Raw genomic sequence first — 13,621 nt, 5'->3', positions numbered from 1 at the left:
CAAAGGTCTCTGGGGTAGTGGGCTCCCCAGTACTCCGAGTAATGAGGGTAATGGGAGCCACACTCCTTGTAACCCCCCTTCCCAGTCCTCCCAGTAACAAGGGGCTCTAAGGAGATGGCTCCCTCCCAGTAAAGAGAGCACCTGGGGGGATTTGCACTGCTCAGAAGTGAAGGTCTCCGAGGTAACTTCCCCCATACAAAGGTCTCTAGGGTAGTGGGCTCCACAGTACTCCCGGTAATGAGGGTAATGGGGCCCGCACTCCTTGTAACAACAGCCTTTGAGGTAACCCCCCTTCCCAGTCCTCCCAGTAACAAGGGGCTCTAAGGAGGTGGCTCCCTCCCAGTAAAGAGGGTGCTTGGGGGGATTTGCACTGCCCAGAAGTGAAGGTCTTGGAGGTAATTCCCCCCTGCCCCCTTACAAATGTCTCTGGGATAGTGGGCTCCCCAGTACTCCCAGTAATGAGGGTAATGGGAGCCACACTCCTGTAAACCCCCTTCCCAGTCCTCCCAGTAACAAGGGGCTGTAAGGAGATGGCTCCCTCCCAGTAAAGAGAGCACCTGAGGGGATTTACACTGCTCAGAAGTGAAGGTCTCAGAGGTAATTTCCCCCATACAAAGGTCTCTAGGGTAGTGGGCTCCCCAGTACTCCCAGTAATGAGGGTAATGGGGGCCACACTCCTCCTTTTAACAGCCTCTGAGGTAACCGCCCTTCCCAGTCCTCCCAGTAAGGCCTCCCTTTGCACCCCCAGCCCATGGGAGCACTCCCCAGTGCTGATGCCTGTGTGAGCCCCCTCCTGCTGCCCCCTGGTCCCTGGGTGTCCACCACCCCCCCGGCTGAACCCCACCATCCCCAGGAGCAGGAGCGGAGGCCACCCCACACCCTTGTAGTGGGTGACACGTGGGCTGTGGGTGCAGCACTGGGGGGTCACTGGGTGTAAACTGCCTTTACTGTTTCTGTTGGGTGCCACCTCACTTCAAACGGAGCCATAAAGGGGGTCCAAGGCAGGAATGGCAGCCCGGAGCCTGACTGTGATCCTGGGGCCCCCCAATGCTTGCACAGTGCTGAAAGGAGGATTTGGGCAGCACTGGGAGCAGCTGCTGGTTGGGAATCCCAGCCAATCCTAAGGAGTTCCCTTTGGGATCTCCTTTGGAGGTCTGGCACCCTCCCTTCCTTGACAGGCACTGAGCAGCCCCTGCTGTTGTGCCTGTGCTCCTTTACTACAAGGCCACAGGAGATGATTTGGCTCTTATGAGGCCAGGGCCACAGTGAGATGATTCCAGGGCTGTGGCTTCAGCTCTTGTGCCTCCCCGGAGCAAGGGAACACACAGGGTACAGAGGAACCCACGTTTCTTCTGCTTCCAGGCACAGCCAGGAGCTGACAGCGTAAAGAACTTCCATTCCTGCCTGGATTTCTTTCAGCAGTTCATAAAATACATTGAGAGCCTTTTATCAGCAAGGACCATATCTGATGGTTGAGAAGACTTCTGATAATCCCAGCCAGGAAAGGCCATTCCTTGACAGAAATGCTGTTTCTAATTCATCTGGTTTGAAAACAATTGGTATGAATGAAGGGCAATGGCAGATAATACAACCAGCTCCCAGTGCTGAGGGGTTTACTCACCTCTTTGGTACTTGAAAATGCTTGCCTTGGGTTATGATTGTTATCTGAGAACTGTGTCACGGGCTTCTTCTTAAACAGCAGAGGTTGTCTTGGCTTGGAAAACTCTGGCACATGGAAAACAGATGAGTTTTTACCAGGGTGTGCCAAAAGCAACATGAAGGCAGCTATGTATCCTGGGCTGCATCAAAAGGAGTGTGAGCAGCAGGTCCAAGGAGGGGGTCCTGCCCCTCTGCTCTCGTGAGACCTCACCTGGAGCATTGTGTGCAGTTCTGGTGTCCTCAACATAAAAAGGACATGGAACTGTTGGAACAAGTCCAGAGGAGGCCACGAGGATGATCAGGGACTGGAGCAGCTCCTGTATGGAGCCAGGCTGAAAAAGTTGGGGCTGTTCAGCCTGGAGAAGAGAAGCTGTGGGGAGACCTCAGAGCAGCTTCCAGTAACTGAAGAGGGCCTATAGGGATGCTGGGGAGGGACTCTTCATTAGGGACTGTAGTGATAGGACAAGGGGTAATGGGTTCAAATTTAAACAGGGGAAGTTCAGGCTGGATCTAAGGAGGAAGTTCTTTACTGTAAGGGTGCTGAGGCACTGGAATGGGTTGCCCAGGGAAGCTGTGAATGCTCCATCCCTGGCAGTGTTCAAGGCCAGGTTGGACAGAGCCTTGGGTGCCATGGTTCAGTGTGAGGTGTCCCTGCCCATGGCAGGGGGTTGGAACTTGATGATTTTAAGGTCCTTTCCAACCCAAACTATTCTAGCATTCTATGATTCTGTGTCTGAGGCTGGCTGATGTTCAGACTGAGCATCTGCTTCTCCAGTGGGGCTGATGCTGATGCTGTGTGAGGGTAGGAGCAGCAGCATATGGGCTCAGGGGGCCCAGATTCATTGCTTACCTACTAATGCTTGCCATCCTGTGCAGTCTCTGGACAGCCTCTGCTGCAAATCCCAATTCAGGGAGCAAGAGGCTCTTCCCAGACAGGGAGCCAAGGGTGAGGGTCCAGCCTCACACATCCACCACCACTGAAATCAGGAGGGGTGATGCTTCTTGTTCCCCCATGGCTCAGAGCTGGGCCTCGGCAGGTCATGGAAGGGACATGACAGAGGTTGGGGCTCTACCTGATTCCACCTTTGCTCCCCACACGGCGGGGTCCCCACATCCAGGAGGAAAGGGATGCTCAGGATCAGGCTGCCTCACAGCATGGGTCTGCCTCCGCTTGTCTAGGGACCCCTTGAACAGATCTGCTGCTATGGGGCTACAGAATCCCAAAGGATTTCCTGCCCCCCAGCAGTGTTCTCTGTTGTCACCACCCCGAGGAATTCCTCCCCCCTCCCAAGTTTTCTATCACCCCAAGGACAGGCTGGATCCATGGGCTGTAGCCAGTGGGATGAGATTCAAGAAGGTAAAGTGCCAGGTCCTGTACTTGGGCCACAACATCCCCTTGCAATGCTCCAGGCTTGGGGAAGAGCATCAGGAAAAGGAGCTGGGGGTGCTGAGTGATGGAGCTGAACAGGAGCAGCTTGTGCCCAGGCAGCCAAGCAGCCCCCAGCATCCTGGCCTGTACCAGCAGCAGTGCAGCAGCAGGGCCAGGGCAGGGATTGAGCCCCCGCACTGGGCACTGGTGAGGCCGCACCTCGAATCCTGTGTTCAGCTCTGGGCCCCTCACTACAGGAGACCTTGAGGGGCTGGAGCGGGGCCAGAGAAGGGCAGCGGAGCTGGGGCAGAGCCTGGAGCACAGTGTGATGGGGAAGGGCTGAGGGACCTGGGGGGTTCAGTGTGGAGAAGAGAAGGCTCAGGGGGAACCTGATGGCTGCCTCCAACTGCCTGACAGGAGGATGGAGCCAGGAGGGGCTGGGCTCTGCTCCCAAGGAACAAGGGATGGGACAAGAGGAACCGGCCTCAAGCTGCACCAGGGCAGGTTTAGATGGAGCTGAGGAACAATTCCTGCCCCAGAGGGTGTTCAGGCACTGGAACAGGCTGCCCAGGGCAGGGCTGCAGGCACCGTCCCTGCAAGTGTTCACACATCCTCAGTGCCATGGGTTAGGGGTGGCCTTGGCAGTGCTGGGAGCGGTTGGACCGGATGGGATTAAAGGGCTTTTCCAGCCCCATTGATTTGATGACTCTGTGATGCTAAGGGGGGATCCTGACCCCGGGGCTCCTCCTGCCCCCCTGCTCCTGCCCTGTCCCCCCCCGACCCCCAACTCACCCCACGGGGCGTGGCCATGGGGGCGTGGCCCAGCGGGCTGGTGACGCAGTGGGCGGGGCGGGGCGGGCCGCGGGAGGCAGCGGCGCGGCGGCGGCTTCCAGCGACTTCGGCGGCCGGTGAGTGCGGGCGGGGCCGGGCGGCCCCACGCTGCCTCCGGCCCTTGGGGCCGGGCGGGGATGCTCAGCACCCCCCCCGCTCTCCGGTGGTGCTGGGTTCGGGGGGGCTCTGCCCTTCTTCCCCCCCCATCGCAGGGATGCTCTGCTCCCCCGAGGGATGCTCTGCTCCCCCCGGGATGCTGGACCAGTGCGGATGTGCTCGCTGTTCGCCTCCCGGTGGGGATGCTCTGCACCGCCGGGAGGGTGCCTCAGCCTGGGGGTGCTTTATCTCCCCGCCCGTTACCCCATGGAGGGGGTGTCGGGGTTGGGGGGGGTGCAGAGCTGCCCCTTTCCCTTTGGTTGAGGCTGAGCTGAAGGGGTGTCATCCTCACCCGTGAGCTGGGTTGGGGGGGATTGATGTCCTCTGCTCCCCAGCTGAGCCGGGGGGTGCTCATCCCGCTGCACCGCTGGCCCCACATCGTGGGGGCTGAGCCGGGTGGATGTGCTGCCCCACCGCATGGGTGTGCAGGCAGGAGGGGCGAAGGGATGGGCACATCCGCACCCGGGAGGCTGCATGGTGTGTGTGTGTGGGGGAGGCGATTCCTTTAACCCGGGAAGGGGGTGTCCATGATTTTCCAGCTGCTCTCTGCCCCTGGCAGCCCCCCAGTGTGGTCCCAAGCTGTCCCTTTGCACCCTTCCACCCGACAAAGGTTCCACGCTGTGCTGATGGGGAGGGCAGGCATCCTAGTGAGATTGGTCCAAGCCTGGCCTTTTCCTGGCCTTCTCCTCTTACTTCCCAGCACCAGATCCTCCTTCCTCAGTGCTGTCTCCAGCCCTGGAGCATCCTCCCTGGAAGCATCCACCCAGTGCTGAGCTCTGGGCTGTATCAGCCCTGGAGAGCTTCTGCCTGGCACTGAGCTGCAGCCTGGAGCAGCTCATGGGCACGGATGCTCACTACACAGATGCGCACGGGGCTGGTTCTGCCCAGAGCTCAGCACCAGGTAGATGCTCATTACACTGGTCCAGCTCCGAACTGGGCAGATGCTCACCAAACTGCTCCAGCCTGGATGTGGATGTTGGCGCTGGGCAGATGCCCACAGTGCTCAGGGCTGGACCAGCTCAGTGAGCATGGAGGAGCATGGTTAGCTCCAGCTGGGCTCACGCTGGTTCCCAGCCTCTGCTGCTGCTGTCTCATCACGGTGGTGGCAAGCTGCCTCCAGACACCATGATTTTCTCCGGAATAACCAGACTTGAAGGGCTTGTTTATCCCCTAAATTGCATCATTATAACAGCAATTGGCTTAGGAAGCTGGGTTTTATTAAAGCTCTGTAAAACCTTCTGGGGATGCCCTGGGTTTGGCCAAGTCAGGCTTGGCAAAGTATTCATTTAAGCTGGTTTGCCACCATCTGCTTGGATGCTGGGCTGAGGTTCTGCTGGTGAGGTTGACACCACCATGAGGTGTGAGCTGGAGTTCAGTACCTGGATGAGCATGCTGGCGTGGTTTGGGAGTTTCGTGGTTGTGGTGCTCCAGGGCTTTAGAGAGGATGAATTGTTGGTGTCTTCATAGCTCCAATGGTCTGAGAGTCTCAGATGTCTGTGCTTTTGTGGACACCACGGTGTCCTTCTCCCTGCATCTCATGACAGTGCTGGTGGGGAAACAGGATGGATCTCTAGGGGCATCCTTGTGGGAGCCACCAACACAGGTCACTGGTGCTGTCCCCATGCACCCAGAGATGCTCAGGTCCATAGATGACTTCCCAGCTTCAGTGCTTGCTTCTCTTGCATCTCTTTTCTATGAGACAGGCCAGAAGTCCAGGACCTGGATGGAAGGGAGGAGCCTGAGACACTGGTGGTGGGACTGATGGATGGATCTGGCTTTTTGGGGTGGCCAGCTCAGCCATGGCTTGGTACATGGGGGATTAAGTGACTTGTCTGTCTCTGTGCAGCTTTGTGGCAAGGGTGAATGGGTCTTGCTCTTGCTGTGCCTTGGTGCTCCCCAGCAGTTGAAGTGATGCTGGAGGACTGAACCTGCTGGGATTCGGGTTCCTGCTTTCCTCAACTGTCTCAGAAGGTGCCAGGAGTCAAAACCACCCTGAAAACCTCCCTGTTCTCTTTTGGGGGTCCTTTTATTGCTGAAGCCTGGCCCTGTCGGGCAGCTCCCACTGGGGTGCAGGGGAAAGGGATGGGGATGGCGGGGTGAGGAGGAGGCTGAGTGAGCTGAGGGGTCCTGGTGTGCTGGGTAGGGAGACTGTGCCCATGAGTCAGTGCTGTGGAAGAGCCTGGCACTGTTGGAGAGGGGAGCTCACACTGAAGCTGGGGGAGGCAGCTCTGGAGCCTCAAACAGAGCTCAACCCACACCAGGACCCAGCTGGAAGTGCTTCAGGAGGTCTCCACTCTCTGGGGACCTGGAGGGACTTTGCCATGAGCCTGCCCTCTGCCTGGGCAATGCCACTTCGTGCTTGCAGCCAAGCAGAAAGCTGCTGCAAACCACCAAGCCTTATTTCACAATTCCACCTAAGGAATGCTTCGGGGAGTCTGAGGTTTCCCAGATGGCTCCCAAAAGGGAGCCTGGAGGTCTCATTCTGGGCTATTAACTGGAAGGGAAGGATGTTGGCTCCATTTTCTCACAGAGAGGTGTTAAATGCAGTAACAACCCCACACTTCACAGATGCTTCTGTGAAATGCCATGCACCAAGTGTGGGGTGATGCTCCAGGGCAAGGCTGAGGGCTCTGCAGGTGGGTCCAAGCCCTGACCTGGCTCCTGAGGGATGTGCCTGGGAGTTCTCAGTGCTTAAAGGGGCTCCTCTTTGAGCAAAGGATGCCAAAAGGCTTGGAAGTGGGTGCATGTGGGTGTGCTCACACGAGCTGGCATTTGGGAGGGAGGAAGGGAAAATATCACATGGAACAACTGCAGTGTTGGGGGACAGGTCTGCGTTGGGCCCATCTGGAGCAGAGTCGTGAAGGAATGATTCAAGGCTCTTGGCTAAAAAAAGTTGTGCTGATAGAAGTGGATTTTGCTGCAGTTTGTGCTGTGGTCAAGCAGGTTAAAATCCATGTGGGGACACGGGAAAGCTCTCGGCTCCGGCTGCATGGTGGGGATGCCCCAAGGAATGATGCGGGTGTTCATCTCTGTCTGGTTTCCATGCATGGAGCTGTGATTTCCATCCCACAGCAGGGAGATGGAGGTATCTTGATGGCTGGTGCCCAGCCTTCTCCAAAAGTGTGTGCTCAAAGCCCAGAACCCCCCTGTGTGCTGGGCTGCGCCTCCAGAGAGAGCACAGGGCATGGAGGGGATCCTGCCCCTCTGCTGTGCTCTGGGGAGACCCCCCCTGCAGCCCTGATCCAGCTCTGGGGCAGCAGCACAAGAGGGACGTGGAGCTGTTGGAGCGAGGCCAGAGGAGGCCATGGAGATGCTGCGAGGGCTGGAGCAGCTCTGCTCTGGAGCCAGGCTGAGAGAGCTGGGCTGGGGCAGCCTGGAGAAGAGAAGGCTCCTGAAGGGGAGACCTTAGAGCAGCTCCAGTGCCTAAAGGGGCTGCAGGAAACTGGAGAGGAGCTTGGGACAAGGGATGTAGGGACAGGCCAAGGGGAATGGCTTGAACCTGCCCGAGGGGAGACTGAGCTGAGCTCTTAGGCAGAAGCTCTTCCCTGTGAGGGTGCTGAGGCGCTGGCACAGGGTGCCCAGAGAAGCTGTGGCTGCCCCATCCCTGGCAGTGCTCAAGGCCAGGTTGGACACAGGGGCTTGGAGCAAGCTGCTCCAGTGGAAGGGGTCCCTGCCTGTGGCAGGGGTTGGAGCTGGAGGAGCTTTGAGGTCCCTTCCAACCCAAACCAGGCTGGGGTTCTATGAGTCTATGAAGAGTCACTGGCCAGGAGGGTCCTGCCTCTGTGCCCTCCAAGTTGCTTTTCCTTTCCTGAATCTCCCCCCTGGTGTTTTAGATGAGCTCCTGTGTTGCTATCTCCAGCAATGTAATCCTGCAAGGACTGACAGGGCTGGAATTGATCTGAAATGCAGATTGGGGGGTTTTTTTCAGCTCCTGGGTTTCAGTTTGTGCCACGCTGCTTTAGCAAGCACGAGGAGGTACCGGCTGGGTGGCTGCCTGTAATTGCATCCAGAAAGCAGAAAACAAGTGGGGGATGAGAGCTCATTTCCCCCATGCATCCATTGCGACTGCTGTGCAGCAGGGAAGGATGCTCTTCCTGCCTGGATGCTCCATGCAGCCTCCCAAAGGGATGGGATCCATCACCAGGACAGGATGGCACAGCAGGGGGAGGGACCCCCTCCCCAATTCACTGCCCATCCACCAGCCATATTGATTTCTCGCTCTCATTTCCACCCTTTCTTGATAGAAACAGCTTTTCTCCTGAATTACAGATGGGTTTTCCCTGCCTGGCCAGCATCTTTCCTCATGCAACTCATGTGCTGGGACAGGAGAAATGGGATGCTGTGGGTCCCTGGGGGACTCCGTAGCCAAGAGGTAGGAGCTGGGCTGTGCATTGCATGGCCGGAGCCTGGGGAAAAGGGGATGCTTTGCCCCACTGCTAACCCGAAACTCAATGTCTGGGAGTCTCATTAGTGCAGAGCATCCTCACACACGTTCCTCTCCTGCCAAAGCCTGGTCTTTCTGGCTTCTGAAATCAGGAGGGGTGTTCATAGCCTTGCTGTGGCATTAGCACAGGTGTCATAAACCTGAGCCCAAGCTCTTCATCATGAATTAAATCAGTTTGGTGGTGGTGCCTGCTCCTGTTCTCCAGGCAGAAATTAATGGTGCCGGGGGCTGCAGACAGGGAGGGGAAAGATGGGCTTGTGCAGAGTTTACAGCCTCAATAACGCAGGTAAATCCACCCTGTAATTCAGTGCCTGGCAGCTCTACTTAACCACATCTTGGCCTCTTTCTAGCATCGCCCCAGACTGGTTTGCAGGAAGGAGTCAGAAGGGTCCAGAGGTTATTTTTGGCTGTGGCTGATGTATTCACACGCTGATGAGCCAGGGGAGGAAGTTATTCTGGTCCCAAACTGTCCCACATAGCGTGCGAGTGTGAATCCTCCGGGCGAGGTTGTGAGATGACATTCCCGGTTTGGGGAGCAAAGTCACATAAAGCCCCTGGATGGCTCCTTTGTCCTGTGAACCCACTCAGGGAGCTCAGCTCAAGCCAGAGCCCCACACAGCCAGGGAATACGGGCTCTGTGCCCTCATGTCCTTGGGAGAGACCCAGTCCCTGTATCTCTGGGGTGATGGAGAGCACCGTGCCTTGATATTCCTGCTCCATCCAAGGGAGCACCCAGCCAGCCTGTGGGTGTGAGACCTGGGTTTGGGGAGTACAGGGCAGCATTCCAAGGCTCGGGAAGCTGTGGTGTCGTGGCCAGTTTCTCTGCAGGATGAGGTAGCTGTGGTGCTGCTGAGTTTGCTTTCCCTGGCACACTGCGAAGCTGAGCTCCCCCTCTCTTGGGAATGGGTGTTGGGAATGCAATGTGAGGGTGGCACAGCCAGATCCTGCTTTCCTCCGCTGTCTGTGTGACAGATTGTTTCCATGGGGCTTCCTACTGTTGCTGCAACTGGTTTCTGACCAGGGCTCCTGTGGCCATCGCTGGGAGGTGACACTGATGGTACCTTTGCCATTCCGCTGTACCAGTAACGTGTTGCCCACCCTGGCTGAGAATGGCATCGCTGTCAGCTGCATCTCTACTGGTTGCAGTAGAGATCCTGTCCCTGTGCCACCCTCAAAGCTTCTGTGGTAGTGATGTCCAACCATGGCACAGGCAAAGTGGGACCTGATCCCCACATCTGCAGCGAGGAGGCAGGCAGGGCATGGTGAAAGGGAGCCGGGTGTTAGGGCTAAGGCAGGCTGGGGAGGGCTGCAGGAGGCTTTGTAGGGGCAGAGGAGCAGCAAACCCAAGCCCCTAAAGGACCCATGGAGGTGTTGAGCAAACTGAATGTGTTGGCTGCTGCTTTGCCGCTCGGAAAACCTGGCAGTGCTGGAGAGCAGATGGGTGGATGTCCTGGAGATTCCCATCTGCCTGCTAAGCACTGCTGCCCTCGCTCCTCGCCAGCACCTGGAGGCAGGTGCCCATGAGCTGCATTGGGACACAGGGGCTGGAGTGAGGTTGTAAGGATGCTGCCAGCATCCCTTGGAGAGACACCTCCTGAACCCTTCTGGGGGCTTGGGCTCGCAGTCACCATGTGCAGAATAATGTGGCTTAACTCCTATTAACCCATTAAGTGTTGAACTGGAGCCAGAAGGCTCATCTCTAGTTGAAGATGTCTCTGCTCATTGCAGGAGATTGGACTAGGTGAGCTTCGAAGGTCCCTTCCAACCCAAGCTAGTCTGTGATTCTATGACCTCTCCTCATCTGAGCTGGCTTTCCTTCAAGCCCAGCTCCAGAAAGGGTGTGCTTTGCTGCTGTTACCTGTCTGACACTCAGATGTGCCACCCAGAGAGCAGGTAGCGTTTGATGGAGAGAGAAGACTTCTCTTTCATCCTCCCCAGCATGAAAACCTGGATGGAATCCTCGATTATTGCCAGCACTTTGGGGGTGCCATATGAAAGACAAAGATCATTTTGTCCCCTTTGCATCATCTGCTTCTATTTCATTCCGTTCCAAGACTTCCGTGTGGCCATTTTTAGAGGTGGCAGGCACAGCATCTCTGCAAGCAGAAATGCCTTTCGTGCTGCATGTCCTTTGTGGTGCCGTGTATCCGAAGGGATTTTGTCTCTTGAGAGGAAGCAGAACCGAGCCCCAGCATTGCTGATCACTGCGTGGCTCTTCCCGAGTGCTGGTGTCGCTTTCAAATCGCACGTCGTCAATAAATCTCATTGGAAGTGCCCTGCAGCAAATGGCATCAGTCTGCACTTGGAGATCTCTCCCACACTGCTCCTGCTGCCTAAAAATACCAGCTCTTTCATTCTCAAATGACTTGGCTATTGTACAGCCACCATTTTTTCCTTCAATGGTGCTGCATGGCTCAGTGCAGGACATCTGTTACGCTGCAAAGGGTGAGATTCTGGTCCCCAGCCCGGGGCTGTCAGGAAGGTTGACCTTTGTGTTCAATGAACATTTATGACCCTTACCCATGCTGTGAGGTGTTCCAGGAAGGGGAACTCATCCCTGATGTAGCATCGAGCAAAATACCCCCCAAAACTCATCCTTTCACCAAAGAGATGGACCCTCAACAGCCACCAAAGTGAATGCCATCGTTGCTGCTGACCTGCCCAGTGAAGGGCTGGCTGAGTGTGCTGGCATTATCCACACATGGCACTTCCAATATCCCATCCAGCCCATCACCCTCCACATCCCTGGGCTGTCCCTGCAGTGAAGAGAGTGGAGGTTACCCACAAGGATGCTCTTGTGTGCAAACACCTGCATGCTCTAGGAGCTGTCAAACACCCTATGCTGCCTCCATCCCTGGTTAACCCTCCACATGTGTGTCCCCCAGGTGTCTATTCCATCCACCTTGCAGGAAATACATCATTTACATTTCCATGTCTGGGTTTGGGATGTGGGATACTGCTTTGGTCTGAGCAGCTGGGTCTCTCTTTAATGGGTGAATGCAGAGACAATGCTGCGTTTTCAGTGCATACAGGGCACTGGGCAGACTGGTGTGTGATGCAGAAGCAAGCAGGCTTTTGGAGTGGTGCTGGATGCGATGGATGTGAAAACTGAAGTGTGGCTGGGAGGTGCTGAGGCTATAAAACATGAGTGATGTTCTAAATGGATGTGTTTCTTTAGGAGGCTTTGCATTGAAGGTATTTGGATTTTCCTCTCTCCATCTCCATGCAATAAACCCTTATGGTGCTGGGGGGGGGAGTTTGTTTCTGAGCTGTAAATGCTGCCTGGAGCAGTGGGTGAGCCCTGGCGTGAAGCACACAGGGCCGGTGGGGCCGGCTGGTACCTGGAATCCCTACACCCTGCTGCAGTGTGCTCAAGCCAAGCGCTGATTATTCCCCAGCCTTGGAGAGGAAACAAACAAGTCTCTTTTTAGAGGCTGCAATGGTGAGAAACCATCGCAGAGCCCACTCTGCTCGCTCGGTTTCCTCCTCTCCCCACTGCAAGCAGGAGGAAATGCAACCACTGGAGATGCGCAGCCCCGCAGTGGGGACAAGGGTCCCATCGAGCAGAGCCAGCACATGGGCACTCAGACCAAGATGCGGCAGGGCCTCCATCACTCAGTGCCCAGGCTTCCTCCTTCCTAGGGACTCTTGGCTCCACCTTGTGTACCTTGAAATGCGTGTGCATTAACGTGGAGCCAAAGCAAGGCTGGACATGCGTGTGTCTGCCTCCATGGAGAGCTGTGCACGCTGGGGTCTGTGGCCCTGGGGCTCAGAGGGATGTTATGTGCTGATGCAGCTGATGGGCGGCTGGGGAAGCCAAAGGAGAGCTGCCAAGAGGGGAGGCTGCTGCAGGGGATCCGCGTCTCTCCTTGCCTGCAGAGCTCCTGCTGCTGCTTGGGAGATGCCGGAGAGGCGGCTGGACTGGGAAGGAGCAGTCCTGGAGCAGGGAAGGGGCTTTGTGTCCGTGCTGGGAGAGCAAGAGCAGCTCCCAGCGTGGCTGCAGCTCGGCAATGGAGCTGCCTCTGCCGTGAGCCCGCAATGCTGCGTGACACTGGCACAGCCCAGACCCTCCTCTCCCCGCAGCTCCGGAGCTGGGAAGAGCCGGGGCTGTGTTCGCCTTGCCCAGCGTGGGCTCTGCCTGCGGATGCTCCGGCTCAGCTCCTCTGGAGGTGGGGAGGTCCTTGGGAGGATGGAGGTGGGGGTGTCCCCTCACAGAGGGATGCTCATGGGGATGCCAGAGGGATTCCGCCGTTTGCTTTTCCACTTGGGATTCTGGCAGCTGGATTCCTGCTTGTGCTGATGGCGCTGCAAGTACACGAGAAAGCAAGGAGGCATCCACATTGCTCTCCTCAAGCAGCCAGAGCAGGCACCCTGCGATGTGCTACAGCAGCAGTGTGGCCTGGGGGTGGCAGGAGAGCAGGAGGAGGATCTCTGTAAACAGAGAATCCCAGCCTGGTTTGGGTTGAAGGGACCTCAAAGCTCCTCCACCTCCAACCCTTCCACTGGAGCAGCTTGCTCCAAGCCCCTGTGTCCAACCTGGCCTTGAGCACTGCCAGGGATGGGGCAGCCACAGCTTCTCTGGGCACCCTGTGCCAGCGCCTCAGCACCCTCTCCAGGCAGTCAGAATATGAAAGCATTTCCCCACAGCTCCTATGGGACTCGCTGGGCTGGGGTTAAGGGGGGATACCCAGGGGCTGCTGGTGCCTCTCAGCACCCCAAGCACCAGCAGGAGTCAGCCACCCCTGTGGTCACTACGGTGAGCGGAGCCATATTCAGGTGCTTGCTCCCCATCCCTTTTGTTCTCTGGATGTTTTGCTTCCCCCATCATATCCCTGTTCCCATCAGTCATTATTTCTGTCTAGGTGAAGGCTTTTTAATGACATCTGGCATTTTAGGCATTTTTTGAGCAATTTCCTTTCTTCTACTCCAATTTTCTTCCTCTTTTCCCTAACCAGGAAGCCCTTCTTTGTCCATGGCCAGAGGGGACGTGTCTGTTATTGCCTCTCTTATCATATTCCAGGAGGTTTGATTAGGTTAATGAAAATCATTCTCTTTCTCTTGTGTGCGCTTCCACTCCCCTCTTCTTTAGCCTGGTTTCTTAAGGAAATTACACTAAAGAGCTTTTACTCTCCCTCTGCTCACTCTTGTATTGGTGTCTCTGG

General features: G+C 56.6%; 1 protein-coding gene across 3 annotated transcripts in view; it reads left to right on the top strand.

The window, feature by feature from the left end:
• The first annotated feature begins 3,846 nt into the window (after nt 1-3,846).
• Nucleotides 3,847-13,621, top strand: part of PPFIA4 (PTPRF interacting protein alpha 4) — a 53,626-nt gene continuing 43,851 nt past the window's right edge. For all 3 annotated transcript variants that reach the window (XM_061363122.1, XM_061363121.1, XM_061363120.1), the window contains exon 1: nt 3,847-3,936. The gene's annotated coding sequence lies outside the window, so the exon portion shown is untranslated. The remainder of the gene's footprint in view (nt 3,937-13,621) is intronic.

Source organism: Neopsephotus bourkii, unplaced genomic scaffold, assembly GCF_033783945.1.
Source record: "Neopsephotus bourkii isolate Nb327-2 ecotype Australia unplaced genomic scaffold, CSIRO-AGI_Nbou_v1 NB_1139, whole genome shotgun sequence".
Classification (NCBI taxonomy): domain Eukaryota; kingdom Metazoa; phylum Chordata; class Aves; order Psittaciformes; family Psittacidae; genus Neopsephotus; species Neopsephotus bourkii.
The sequence above is the reverse complement of the archived record's forward strand: the minus strand, read 5'-3'. Positions and strand labels throughout refer to the sequence as shown.